General features: G+C 43.9%; 1 pseudogene; it reads right to left on the reverse strand.

Annotated features, from left to right (window-relative positions):
* Nucleotides 1–10,302: 10,302 nt before the first annotated feature.
* On the reverse strand, nucleotides 10,303–13,837 carry LOC139536204 (tripartite motif-containing protein 16-like; annotated as a pseudogene).
* Between the last annotated feature and the right edge of the window lie 404 nt (nucleotides 13,838–14,241).

Consider the following 14,241-nt stretch of genomic DNA (forward strand, 5'->3'; position numbering starts at 1 on the left):
AGCCTCCTGAGGTTGAAGAGGCGCTGCTGCGCCTTCTTCACAACGCTGTCTGTGTGGGAGGACCAATTCAGTTTGTCCGTGATGTGTACACCGAGAAACTTAAAACTTACTACCCACTCCACTACTGTCCCGTCGATGTGGATAGGGGGGTGCTCCCTCTGCTGTTTCCTGAAGTCCACAATCATCTCCTTTGTTTTGTTGACGTTGAGTGTGAGGTTATTTTCCTGACACCACACTCCGAGGGCCCTCACCTCCTCCCTGTAGGCCGTCTCGTCGTTGTTGGTAATCAAGCCTACCACTGTAGTGTCGTCCGCAAACTTGATGATTGAGTTGGAGGCGTGCACGGCCACGCAGTCGTGGGTGAACAGAGAGTACAGGAGAGGGCTCAGAACGCACCCTTGTGGGGCCCCAGTGTTGAGGATCAGCGGGGTGGAGATGTTGTTACCTACCCTCACCACCTGGGGGCGGCCCGTCAGGAAGTCCAGTACCCAGTTGCACAGGGCGGGGTCGAGACCCAGAGTCTCGAGCTTGATGACGAGTTTGGATGGTACTATGGTGTTAAATGCTGAGCTGTAGTCGATGAACAGCATTCTCACATAGGTATTCGTCTTGTCCAGATGGGTTAGGGCAGTGTGCAGTGTGGTTGCGATTGCGTCGTCTCTGGACCTATTGAGTCGGTAAGCAAATTGGAGTGGGTCTAGGGTGTCAGGTAGGGTGGAGGTGATATGGTCCTTGACTAGTCTCTCAAAGCACTTCATGATGACGGAAGTGAGTGCTACGGGGCGGTAGTCGTTTAGCTCAGTTACCTTAGCTTTCTTGGGAACAGGAACAATGGTGGCCCTCTTGAAGCATGTGGGAACAGCAGACTGGGAAAAGGATTGATTGAATATGTCCGTAAACACACCAGCCAGCTGGTCTGCGCATGCTCTGAGGACGCGGCTGGGAATGCCGTCTGGGCCTGCAGCCTTGCAAGGGTTAACACGTTTAAATGTTTTACTCACCTCGGCTGCAGTGAAGGAGAGCCTGCAGGTTTTGGTAGCGGGCCGTGTCAGTGGCACTGTATTGTCCTCAAAGCGAGCAAAAAAGTTATTTAGTCTGTCTGGGAGCAAGACATCCTGGTCCGCGACGGGGCTGGTTTTCTTTTTGTAATCCGTGATTGACTGTAGACCCTGCCACATACCTCTTGTGTCTGAGCTGTTGAATTGCGACTCTACTTTGTCTCTATACTGGCACTTAGCTTGTTTGATTGCCTTGCGGAGGGAATAGCTACACTGTTTGTATTCGGTCATGTTATGGTGTGAGGAGGTGGCCCTGCCTCAGACACCTAGATGAACAGCAGTTGAAGATCTTCAGAGACATGGTGGTCAGACAGAGGTACGTGCTGAATTTATTATAATTTTTTTAAATGTAACTAGACAAATCAGTTAAGAACAAATTATTATTTACAATGACGGCGTACCCTGGCGACGCTGGGCCAACCTTGCGCCGCCCTATGAGACTCCCAATCACAGCCAGATGTGATACAGCCTGGATTTGAACAAGGGACTGTAGTTTGAAACTGAGATGCATTGTCTTAGACCACTGCACCACTCGGGAGCCCACGGGTGAACCAGGGAGCCACATCAATCCATGCTTTTGCCTGGCAGGTGTGCCAAAGTATATAATAGAATATTCATCATTGACAACTTAATAGATTTAATACAATATGTTTAAGTGTGTTTAATGTGCATAATATGATTCAGTGTCTTTGAAATCAATGACAAGATATGCATTTGGACATATTGACTATTCTGAATATCACTATTTTGTTCTGTTCTATTCTGTCTTAGCCACGAGGGGATGTTGATCGAGAAGAAACAGTAACTACTGCTGGCTGCGGTGCAGAGGCACTTTTTGGCCAGACACTTCAGCCTGGGGATCCTGAAGGAGATGAGGCTGTCCAAGCTCAAGGTGCTGTCTCAGAATGACTTCAGGTCCCTGCTGGCTCTAGTGAACCAGATCCAGGCAACAGTCAGCCCAACAAAGACCAAAGCTCAGAATCAGGTCCAGTAACACTTCCACTTACAATTACAACAATAATAAACTATACTGAACAAAAATATAAATAAAAATGTAAATTGTTGGTTCCATTTTCCATATGCGTATTTCTCTCAAAGTTTCTGCACAAATTTGTCTACATCCCTTTTAGTGAGTATTTCTCCTTTGCCAAGATAATCCATCCACCTGACAGGTCTGGCATATCAAGAAGCTGATTAAACAGCATGATCATTACACAGGTGCTAGGGACAATAAAATGGCCACTCTAAAATGTGCAGTTTTGTTACACAACACAATGCCAATGCCACAGATGTCTCAAGTTTTGAGGGAATGTGCAATTGGCATGCTGACTGTAGGAATGTCAACCTGAGCTGTTGCCAGAGAATTGAATGTTCATTTCCCTACCATAAGCTGCCTCCAACGTTGTTTTAGAGAATTTGGCAGGTTGTCCAACCATCCTCACATCCACAGACCACTTGTAACCACACCATCCCAGGACCTCCACATCTGGCTTCTTCACCTGCGGGATCGTCTGAGACAAGCCACCCTGCCAGCTGATGAAACTGAGGAGTATTTCTGTCTGCATTAAAAACGTACTGATTGGCTGGGCCTGGTTCCCCAGTGAGTTGGCTCCACAGGCCCACCCATGGCTGCGCCCCTGCCTAGTCATGTGATATCCATAGATTAGGGCCTTTTGCATTTATTTCAATTGACTGATTTCCTTATAAGAACTGTAACTTAGTAAAATCGTTGAAATTATTCCATCTTGCGTTTACATTTTTGTTCCGTTTATTTCTTACAACAATACGGCCTACAAAAGCATAAGGAGATGAAGACATTAGTCCATCCTAGCGCAAACATGTCTAATTGTCTAGCCCTTGATTAGTTGAATCAGGTGTGTTAGTGGACACTCTAAGACCCCCCCCCCTAGGAATTAATTGACAAACTGCTTTAGAGGCATTCACTGAGTATACAAAACATTAAGAACACCTGCTCTTTCCATGACATAGATTGACCAGGTGAATCCAGGTGAAAGCTATGACTCTATATTGATATCACTTGTTAAATCCACTTCAATCAGTGTAAATGAAGGGAAGGAGACATGTTAAATAAGGTTTTTTATGCCTTGAGACAATTGAAACATGGATTGTGTATGTGTCCTGTTCAGGGCGTGAATGGGCAAGACAAAATATTTAAGTGCTTTTGAACAGGGTATGGTAGTAGGTGCCAGGCGCACCAATTTGTGTCAAGAACTGCAACACTGCTCGGTTTTTCACGCTCAACTGTTTCCTGTGTGTATCAAGAATGGTCCAACACCCAAAGGACATCCAGCCAAGTAGACACAACTGTGCGAAGCATTGGCATTACCATGGACCAGCATCCTACTGGAATGCTTTCGACACCTTGTAGACACCATGCCTCGACTAACTGAGTCTCTTCTGAGGGCAAAAGGGGGGGTGCAACTCAATATTAGGAAGATGTTTCTAATGTTCGCTATACTCCATCCAACTATGGCTCTGTTTGAGACTGTCAAGATGTCCCTGTCACCTTGTCACTGTGGTCTGTCACTCACCTCCCTATGTCTCCATCTCCCTCCAACCAGATCTCAGTGCCAGAATCGCCAAGGCGCACCTGGGACCGGAGACGCAGCTGATTGGCCACAGTTTCCAGTAGGAAACTAGAGACGGGGGCGGAGCTCCTGCAGGCCAACGCCCAGCTGCTGGTGGGACACGCCCTCAGCCAGAGCCTCTGGCAGCAGATGGATCAGGCCCCTCCCAGGTCTGCGCCCCAACCTGACCACAGCAGGAAGGTACCAGATCCTCTGGCCTCATCCAGAAACAACCCCTCGGCCACTGTTTACTAAACTCGGTCCTGGGGACCCCAAGGTGTGCACGTTTAGTTTTTTGCCCTAGCACTACATAACTGATTCAAATAATCAAAGTTTGATGATGAGATGATGATGTGCGTCTATATCTCGCTGGGTTTTTGTAGAAGCACTTTGTGACATCTGCTGATGTAAAAAGGGCTTTATAAAATACATTTGATAGATTAATTTAGTTAATTATTTGAATCAGCTGTGTAGTATTAGGGCAAAAAACTAAATGCATACCCCTTAGGGTCCCTAGAGCCGAGTTTGGGAAATGCTGCCCTAGTCCCTACCCCCTAGGCCAGACATGGGAAAACTACGGCCCATGTGATCATTTTGGATTAAAGTTGAATGACTAAAACCAGATAGAAATGAGAAGGGACCTATATGTGTTTTAATAACCACCCATTTTGTCATAGATGGGATATGTGATCTATTCTCACTGTTTATGCTTTGTGTATGTGTAGAGCCATCTGACTGTGGTAGCCTCGGAGTGTATATGTGACCAGGGATTCGCTTAGTGCTCTGGTCACCAGTTACTACTCTCAGATCCAAGACATCACCAAGGGCCTTCAGCAGCAGCACTCTAACAGGGCCAAAGATGAGATCTAGATTATATTATAAACTGGGTGGTTCAAGCCCTGAAGGCTGATTGGCTGATAGCCATGGTATGTCAGACCGTAAACCACTGTATTTTTACTGCTCTAATTACGTTGGTAACCAGTTTATAATAGCAATAATGCACTTCGGGGGTTTGTGGTATTTACACGGCTAAGGGCTACACACAATACCCCATAATGACAAAGTAAAAACAGTTATTTTGAATTTTTTGCAAATTTATAAAAAAATAAAATAATAATATTACATTTACATAAGTATTCTGACCCTTTACCCAGTACTTTGTTGAAGCACCTTTGGCAGCGATTACAGCCTCGAGTCTTCTTGGGCTTGACGGCTGTATTTGGGGAGTTTCTCCCAATCTTCTCTGCAGATCCTCTCAAGCTCTGTCAGGTTGGATGGGGAGTGTCCCTGCACAGCTATTTTCAGGTCTCTCCGGGGATGTTTGATCGGGTTCAAGTCCAGGCTCTGGCTGGGCCACTCAAGGACATTCAAAGACTTGTCCCGAAGCCACTCCTGCGTTGTCTTGGCTGTGGGCTTAGGGTCGTTGTCCAGTAGAAAGGAGAACTTTCGCCCCAGTCTGAGGTCGCTCAGGAGCAGATTTTCATCAACGATCTCTCTGTACTTTGCTCCATTCATCTTTGTCTCGATCCTGACTAGTCTCCCAGTCTCTGCCGCTGAAAAACATCCCCACAGCATGATGCTGCCACCACCATACTTCACCTTAGGAATTGTGCCAGATTTCCTCCAGACCTGACACTTGGCATTCAGGCCAAAGAGATCAATCTTGGTTTCATCAGACCAGAGAATCTTGTTTCTCAAGGTCTGAGTGACTTTAGGTGCCTTTTGGCAAAATCCAGGCAGGCTGTCATGTACCTTTTACTGAGGAGTGTCTCCTGTCTGGCCACTCTACCATAAAGGCCTGATTGGTGGAGTGCTGCAGAGATGGTTGTCCTTCTGGAAGGTTCTCCCATCTCCACAGAGGAACTCTGGAGCTCTGTCAGAGTGACCATCGGGTTCTTGGTCACCTCTCTGACAACCCCCTTCTCCACCAACAGCTCAGTTTGGCCGGGGCGGCCAGCTCTAGGAAGAGTCTTGGTGGTTGCAAACTTCTTCCATTTAAGAATGATGGAGGACACTGTGTTCTTGGGGACCTTCAATGATGCAGGCATTTTTTGGTCCCTTCCCCAGATCTGTGCCTTGACACAATCCTGTCTCAGAGCTCTACGGACATTCCCTTCGACCTCATGGCTTGGTTTTTGCTCTGACATGCACTGTCAACTGTGGGACCTTATATAGACAGGTGTGTGCCTTTCCAAATCATGTCCAATCAGTTGATTTTACCACAGGTGGACTTCAAGTTGTTGAAACATCTCAAGGATGATCAATGGAAACAGGATGTTCCTGAGCTCAATTTCGAAGTCTCATAGCAAAGGGTCTGAATACTTACAGTATGTAAATCAGGTATTTCTGTTTAGATTTTTTTTATAAATTTGCAAACATTTCTAAAAACCTGTTTTCGCTTTGTCATTAAGGGGTATTATGTGTAGATTCCTGAGGATTTTTTTTTATTTAATCCATTTTAGACTAAGGCTGTAATGTAACAAAATGTGGAAAAAGTCAAGGTGTCTGAATACTTTCCGAATGCACTGTATACCACACCCTGTCGGATCTTATTGCTTAATTCTACTCTACTCTATTTGAGTTGAATGGGGGCGTTTCATGCAGACAGAATAAGCGCACTGTCTGTAAGGGCTAAATCTTAACTAGAGATACTATGGCCTTTTCTCAATTGCATAATCCTTGCGTCCTTTCTCCTTGTTGCCTTCTCAAAACTCAATGGATGAAAAGCCAGAGGTCCCTCCCCTCTGACCGTCTCTTACAATCGGTTTTGAGAAGGAGACGAGGAGAGAGGAAGCAAGGAGTTTGCAATTGAGAAAAGGCTACTGTATGTGTAACTCAAAATTTCATGTAACTCACGCCTCTTCGATTGATTGAATTTGGGCCTAAATTAATACGGCTGTCACTGTCACAGAGGGGTGGGAACGACGAGAGGACAGCTCTCAGATTAACAAGGCCCTGCTGAAGGAGCTGGTCAACAGGGGGAGAAAGCCCATGTTCATTGAGTTTCACCAGAGGTACTGTTTCTCTACTAATCAATTGCTGTTAACATATTTTTCTCTTATGTCTTGGCATGCCAACAAACAAATACGAGCTGGCTACATTTTAAGCATGTGCTGATTAAATACTGTATGTACAGACCTGGATTCAAATAGTATTTGTTAAATACTCTGAGTGTTTGTTTGATTGAGCCTGCCTGGGGTGGGCAGGGTTTGTACTTTTCGGAGTATTCCCATTGGTTCCATTGCAGCCAGGCAACCTCAATCAAGTGCAGCTAAAGTTCACATAAAAAAGCTAAATAAAACAAATATTACTTGAATCCAGGTCTGATACTATGAATATATTATAGAGAGAAAGGCTCACTCTTTTTCATTGTACACTACAAGCAATACTTATATAGAGTTGAACTGCAGAAGAAGAGGATGTTGGAACAGTATGACTTGGAGCTGGAAGTTGCGTGTGGAACTTTGAGAGTAGGAAGTTATCCCAGCAAAAAAACATGGAGAAATTCAAAGGACAGTTACAGGTAAGAACCACTCTATACAACCTGAATGACATTGTGGTTCTTGATTATGATCATTTAGATGTGAAAGCAGAGAATGTTCATAAGAGTTGGCAAACATTTTATTTGAAGAATGATATATAGTTTACTAATGGTTAACAAACTACTTATGAAAAAAAAGTAAATTAGCAGCCTTAACAACATTTGCATAATGCATTTTTGTGTTTGCTCCATCAGGAGGCAGAAGAGGCCTTCATAGCTAAACTGTCTGCCTTAGCCCGGATCCCACTATCCTGCAAAGAGCTTGACACTGAGGATGACATCATAGGCAAGGACTTACAGCATGCTATACTACAATATACTACACTATACTACACTACACTGCACTATAAAAGTAGAACCTACCACACAGTTTTCTTCTTTATTTTATGATACTGTTTGAGAGTACTAATTGCATTATCAATGTCACATTTTCACAGAGGAGGAGAGTCCGACATTGTATCCAACATCCTGGAAGAGGCGGGAGCGTGAAACTCTGCTCACCAATCCAACACTAGACAATTGGAACACAACAATGTTTAATTAATACCTGAAAGTGTAGCTCTGTGATGGGGGGGTGGTACTGGGCATTTTAGCTGTTTTCACATGTAATATAACCCTTTTTAAACCTCTTTATGTAAATTCTAGTTTTTTTATATATACAACAATCAAAATGACTAATCTCTAACATCCCAAATGTAATGCTGCCATTTTCTGGTGCATGTAAATAAAACTGAAAAAAAGAACTGTATATTACTTGATCTGTATCACTGCATATACACTGAACACAAATATAAATGCCAAATGTAAAGTGTTGGTCCAATGTTTCATGAGCTGAAATAAAAAATCCCAGATATATTCCATATGCACAAAAAGCTTATTTCTCTCAAATGTGTGCACAAATGTATTTACACCCGTTAGTGAGCATTTTTCCTTTGCAAAGATAATCCATCCGTCTGACAGGTGTGGCATATCAATAAGCTGATTAAACAGCATGATCACTAGACAGGTGCACCTTGTGCTGGGGGCAATAAAAGGCCACTCTAAAAGGTGCAGTTTTGTCACACAACACAATGCCACAAAAGTTTTGAAGGAGCTTGCAACTGGCATGCTGACTGCAGAAATGTCCACCAGAGCTGTTGCCAGAGAATTGGATGTTAATTTCTCTACCATAAGCCACCTCCAACTTCGTTTTAGAGAATTTGGCAGTATGTCCAACGGGCCTCACAACCTTAGACCACATATAACCATGCCAGCCCAGGACCTCCACATCCGGCTTCTTCACCTGTGGGATCAATCTGAGACCAGTGGGCAAATTCTCCCTTTCAATGACCAATGGCACACTGGAGAATTGTGCACTTCAATGAAGAATCCTATTTTCAACTGTACCAGGCAGATGGCAGATAGCGTGTATGGTGTCGTGTGGGCGAGCGGTTTGCTGATGTCAACGTTGTGAACAGAGTGGCCCATGATGGCGGTAGGGTTATGGTATGGGCATGCATAAACTACGGACAACGAACCCAAGTCCATTTTATTGATGGCAATTTGAAAGCACAGAGATACCGTGACGAGATCCTGACGCACATTGTCGTGCCATTCATCACCTCATGTTTCAGCGTGTTAATGCACGGCCCCATGTCGCAAGGATCTGTATACAATTTCTGGAAGCGGAAAATGTTCCAGTGTTTCCATGGTATGCATACTCACCAGACATGTCACCCATTGAGCATGTTTGGGATGCTCTGGATCGACGAGTACGACAGAGTTCTCCAGGTCCCGCCAATATCCAGCAACTTCGTACAGCCATTGAAGAGGAGTGGAACAACATTTCACAGGACACAATCAACATCCTTATCTATGCGATGGAGATATGTCATGCTGCATGAGGCAAATGGTGGTCACACCAGATACTGACTGGTTTTCTGATTTTTTGAATTTGTGCAGATGGTTAGTCTCTTTATAGTGGTCTAGGGGTTAGTAAGACTGAAATATACACTTTTTCATAATCAACCAACCTATTTAATAATCAACCATCAAGTGCTTACTTTGACATAGGTGACCAAAATACAATGAGAGCAGTCAACTGCAATCTAAAGTGACTTCACAGTTACTTCACACGAATTAACTCTGTGCATGCGCTATAGTCACAGCACCACTAAGGGATCCAGAGTGTCAAAGTCACGAGGACAGACGTCTAATAGTAGTATGTCTATGCATTTCACTGGTTACATTTCTTCAGCCCCATCCCAAAACAATCAAATTACAGACTGCCCCTTTAAGTTTAGTTCTGTACTATTGAGGGTGTTGTAACATTATTACCCAGTATCTACACTGAAGACAAAATCACTTGAATAAATAGGTCTACTGGAAAACATAATAAAGCATCACGATTGCATGGGGATTGTCACTACTATCATAGGTTACAAAGCTCAGCAGTAGTGTTGCTTTCAAAAAGCCTGAACCCAGGATAAAGGGACTGAGTGAATGTGGTCTGGACTCTGGAGGAGGGTCATTGTTTCAGAGACACTGTAGAAGGACAGAGTAGGACAGGGTTGACTGGCCTCTAGTCACTAGTAGGCTCAGTCACTGGTATACTTTTATTTACAAAGCCATTTTGGGTTTACTACCTTTTTATTTGGGCATTTTTATTGTTCAGAAATGTGGTGGGTACACTCTTCGTTCGCTAGACTTTATCCTGCTAACTGTTCCAAATGTCCGAACTGAATTTGGTAAAAGGGCTTTTATTTTACTCTGCGCCATCGTCTTGGAACGCCTTACAAAATACTTTTAAACTGGAAGAACTTGTCTCGATTGGTATTTTTAAATCACTGATGAATGATCTTGAGACTGATTCCCTGACCTGTCAATGTTTTTAATTTGCTGTTTTTGATTTTGTTATACTCTTGTGAATTATATGGTTTTTACTAGATTACTTGTAGTTTTTCATGTTGTTTGTCTGTAATTTTTGTAATGACTTGGTGCTGCCTATCTTGGCCAGGAGCTTCTGGAAAAATAGATTTTAAATCTCAATGAGCCCTTCCTGGTTAAATAAAGGTTTAATAATAATAATAAAAAATACCTGCCTTGTAATTCAGGTACACTCCTACTCTGGAGAACTGAGGGCCTGAGTTTTTAGTCACAACATTATTGTGTCTGAAACTATAACTACCACTAGAGTAATATAAGGATCCAGGATTTGTCATTGTTTCCAAATTTACTGTCATCACCTGCTATTCTGATGATGTCTTTAGATAAGACGGCTGTATAAACCTGCCTTTCACTCCTCTTCACCTCCCAGTAACACCCTCTCTGCACAGAATCTGGAAAAAGCTGGTGAATTTGTCTGGATGGAAAGGATGGAGTTGGTTTAATTCTGTATTTGTCAACTTTCTGTTCCCCTCAGACAAAGTGAGGTATGTGTGTGCTGTGTTTGGGTCCAATGTGAGCTGACATGAATCTAGAAAAAGAGCAGAGACCAATGAGGGGAGTTAGAACAATAAGTTAAGTCAGATACTGTATCTACCCTCTTTGATTATAGCAGAGCAGAGATCAAATCAGAGCGATACCAAGAGTCAGATACTGTGTCTAACTAGTATTTGGCTATGTATTTCTATCTTATGGTTTATGAGGAGTGTTAATAAAAAGAGACTAAGTTACTTCAGGATAAAGACACTCACGTTATAAAAACTGTTCTCTGGTCTTTGGCTTTGGAGGCAGTAGAACATCCACTGTTTTCACTGCAGACACACAAACACATTCACAGAGAGAATGTTATGATCATATTACACACACGTAAAGCAATGGCTATAAGACCTCATTGGTCTAAAGTGTTTCACAATTTGTTTTAGTATTAAATTCAACCCACCTCTATAGAACATATCCTTTAAGGAATCCTTGTAGTTTATTTTTCATTTCAGCAACAGCCTCAGTCACATCTTCAATGTGAAAGAGGATGGACAACGATGCTGGGTAAGTCTGAAGATATACTGGGGCTGGAGAGAGACTGATAACTCTAGAGAGAGAGAGGGAGACAAAAACTGTCAATCTGGCAGCTGCTGGTCTCCTGCCATTGCCCTTGAGAGCGTTTCTCACATAATGGACAGTAAAGTATCTATTCTATTCTTTCCATATCACCTGTATCAAGGCATTCTAGTTACCTGGAGGAAATGGATGTGATCCTCTGTGTTTGAGAGCTGCTCCAGTTCAGTGCCTTTCCTCCTCAGCTATCTCCTGCTACAGTTGCCCAAGGAGTACTTCAGGTTGACTCACTTGAGCCTTCTCTTGGACTCTGATCAGCTCCTTCACCTCAAAGCACCTTCTTTCAATGGAGTGGATCAGATCAGTGAATATCCTCTCACTGTCCTCCACTGCTGCCTGTGCAGAGCGCTGTTAGGACAAAGAGAGAGAGAAGACAAGACCACTGTTAACTGGGGGCCAATATGACCCTGTTCCCCACATTGGGGCTCAGCGGGATTGGAGAGTGGCCTCTCTCATCGGCTGACTGGAGGAGAGAAGTGGAATTGTCTCCTCTGATCAATAATACTCACCTTGAGAGATTCCACAGCCTGTTGGAGCTCCTTCAGCACATTCACTCTCTCCTGGACTCTGCTGGACCTTCTGATGACTCATGTCCAGTTACCTCTGTGGACAGCAGTCGTCATTGAGATGTCACGATATTTGCTCAATAGTTCAATAGTAAAGTGATTCAACACGATATTTGCTCAATAGTTCAATAGTATAGTAAAGTGATTTAAGGCCCATAGAGGGTAGGGATTCAAATGTTATGGAAGTCCCTTCAAACAATTATATTATCTATGTTAATAGTTGAAAGATTATTTCTTTTACAGTACATGTATCCGGGAGCTTAGACTGACTTTTGGATACGATTATGGTGTCTGACTAGAGCATGGGGATATTCTGAGAATCTAGATTCATCAATATACTCCTGGTTTATGATCATATTTTCATCTTTGGACCTCAATTTATTTCATGTGAATAACTACACTACATGACCAAAGGTATGTGGACACCTGCTCGTCAAACATCTCATTTTAAAATCATGGGCATTCATATGGAGTTGGTCTTTCTTTGCTGCTATAACAGCCTTCACTCTTCTGGGAAGGCTTTCCACTAGATGTTGGAACATTGCTGCGGGGACTTGCTTTCATTCAGCCACAAGAGCATTGGTGAGGTCAGGCACTGATGTTGGTTGATTAGGCCTGGTTCGAAGTCTGCGTTCCAATTCATCCCAAAGGTGTTCGATGGGGTTGAGGTCAGAGATCTTTGCAGGCCATTCAAGTTCTTCCACACCGATCTCGACAAACAATTTCTGTATGGACAGCTTTGTGCACGGGAGCATTGTCATGCTGAAACAGGAAAGGGCCTTCCCCAAACTGTTGCCACAAAGTTGGAAGCACAGAATCATCTAGTATGTAATTGTATGCTGTAGCGTTAAGATATCCCTTCACTGGAACTAAAGGGCCTAGCCCGAACCATGAAAAACAGCCCCAGACCATTATTCCTCCTCCACCAAACTTTATAGTTGGCACTATGGATTGGGGCAGGTAGAGTTCTCCTGGCATCTGGCAAACCCAGATTAGTCTGTTGGACAGCCAGATGATGAAGCGTGATTCATCACTCCAGAGAACACGTTTCCACTGCTCCATAGTCCAATGGCGGCGAGCTTTACACCACTCCAGTCAACGCTTGGCATTGCGCATGGTGATCTTAGGCTTGTGTGCGGCTGCTCGGCCATGGAAACCCATTCCATGAAGCTCCCAACGAACAGTTCTTGTGCTGACGTTGCTTCCAGAAGCAATTTGGAACTCGGTAGTGAGTGTTGCAACCGAGGACATACCATATTTACACCCTACGCGCTTCAGCACTCAGCGGTCCTGTTCTGTGAGATTGTGTGGCCTACCTCTTCGCGGATGAGCCTTTGTTGTTGCTCCTAGAAGTTTCCACTTCACAATAACAGCAGTTACAGTTTTTTGCCTTACAGAAATTTGCCAAACTGTTTGGTTGGAAAGGTGACATCCTTTGACGGTGCCACGTTCAAAGTCACCTTACCTGTTTCTCAGTCCTCTCTGCTGCAGCTGACACTGCATCATGGCCTTTATGTTCATCCATTGTACAAATATAACAAACCCACTGCTGATCGGTACGGCAGTAAATATCCAGCAGTTTGTCATGACGAGAGAAGATCTTCCCCTGTAGATGTGCGGTGGCTTTGACCAGATTGTGTTTCTTTAGTCCAGGAATATCATAGTGAGGCTGGAGGTGAGTCTCACAGCAGTCACCAGACATACCAGACAGGACATGAGGGCTTTCTGCTTTCTGGTCCCAGTGCAGAAATCACATGCCACATCTCAGGTCCATCATAGTACAGAGCAGGAGCAGCCTGGAGTCCTGTCTTCTTCAGTTTTTCCACCACCTCAGCCAAAATGTTATTTTTCCTCAGAGCAGGCCTTGGAGTGAAGGTCTGTGTGCAATGGGGACTGTGTGCAATTGTCATCATCCTGATCACAGCAGCCTTCAATACAGCTCCTACAGTAACTGTGTCCACAGTGAATAGTAACCGGCTCATTCGGTAGATCCAGACAGACAGAACAACAGAACTGGTCCTGGTCCAGCTGAACTCTCTGTTGTGCCATTTTGACTGTTGTTGTTCACTCTCACACAGACAGACAACTCAGAGACTCAGATCAGTTTTGTTTTCTCAGAAACTGAAGAATGTTTGTAGGAGGTACTTCTTGTCTTCTTCTTCTTGTAACTTTCCGATGCATTGCTGCCTTTCACAGGTTGGCGTAGGTATTATACATTTATATATCTCATATTCCAGCCTCACACCAGTAAGTGCAGGCCAGTGGTATAGAGAAAAGCCAAAAGCTGTCAAGCTATTTCGCACTGCCGGTCATATTGAACCCAAGAGAGTTTCAAGTGAAATTAAAGCCAGCTCACAGTATAATTCCCTCCTATTCTCTTTATACCACCTGCATTATAGCAGGACATGCTGTTCAGACTCCACCTCCCAACATTTCTCACACTTCCCATCTGT

Source organism: Salvelinus alpinus, chromosome 12, assembly GCF_045679555.1.
Source record: "Salvelinus alpinus chromosome 12, SLU_Salpinus.1, whole genome shotgun sequence".
Classification (NCBI taxonomy): domain Eukaryota; kingdom Metazoa; phylum Chordata; class Actinopteri; order Salmoniformes; family Salmonidae; genus Salvelinus; species Salvelinus alpinus.